The sequence below is a fragment of the Mus caroli genome, chromosome 5 (genome assembly GCF_900094665.2).
Source record: "Mus caroli chromosome 5, CAROLI_EIJ_v1.1, whole genome shotgun sequence".
NCBI lineage: Eukaryota > Metazoa > Chordata > Mammalia > Rodentia > Muridae > Mus > Mus caroli.
The window spans coordinates 128,825,970-128,826,882 of record NC_034574.1 but is presented as its reverse complement, the minus strand read 5'-3'; the positions used below and the strand labels follow the sequence as shown (position 1 = coordinate 128,826,882).

Below are 913 nucleotides of genomic sequence, written 5' to 3'. Positions count from 1 at the left end.
TGTGGGGGTCAGAGGACGATTTTCGGGGGTCAGTTCTCTCCTTCCATCTTGTGGGTCCCGGAGCTCCAGCTTATGCAGTTAGGATACACGGCGCGTGCCACACGCACTGAGCCACTTTGCCAGCTCCTAGTCTTCTTGCTTTTACTTTGGATCGATCAACCATGCTACCTGACTATAGTTTTTTTGTTTTGTTTTGTTTGTTTTACTTTTTAGAGCTGTAGTCTTACTATGCCACTTGGTCTAGCCTTGAACCCTGGGCTAGAGTAATTTTTCAGTNTCAGNCTCCAGCCTTTTGCCACCCTCCTAGGCATCAACATTTTTTTCTGGTGGATATATTTACATAAACTATTTGGGTGGGGGGAATGACAGGGTCTTACTATGTATCCTAGGCTGGCCTCAAAATCAGAATCCTCCCACTGCTGCCTCTGCGGTGCACACACTAGGGAGGCAGAGGCAGGTGAATTTCTGTTAGTTAGGGTTACATGGTGAGACTCTATCTCAAAAAAAAAAAAAAAACCAAACAAATGAATACATAAAACTCCAAAACTCAGGAGGCAGAGGCAGGTGGATCTCTGTAAGTTTGAGGCCAATTCCAGGCCAGCCAGAGTCACATAGTGAGATCGTGTCTCAAACAAACTGCAGGATTCTCCTGACTCTGNTTTGAGTGCTAGCATTCTGGACAGGCTATCGCCCTACCCAGCTTTGATTTCTTATTTTATTTTTGAGACACTGGGGGTGCAATCCAGGGCCTTGAGCAGGCTTTGGTTTTAATAGGGCTTGGCACAATTATCAAAGAACAAACGATTCACCTGAGTACATCCCAGGGCCAGTGCTCCCTCCACTCATTTTATGGGGCGTAAGCAATGAGCCCTGGTTAGGCAGAGGCAGCTGTGTGAGCCAAGATGGAGAAAGA

The 913-nt window shown here is 46.6% G+C and overlaps 1 protein-coding gene across 1 annotated transcript in view; it reads right to left on the bottom strand.

Moving 5' to 3' along the window:
* The window catches only part of Zp3 (zona pellucida glycoprotein 3), an 18,117-nt gene that overhangs the window by 10,684 nt on the left and 6,520 nt on the right, over positions 1-913 (bottom strand). The window lies entirely within an intron of this gene.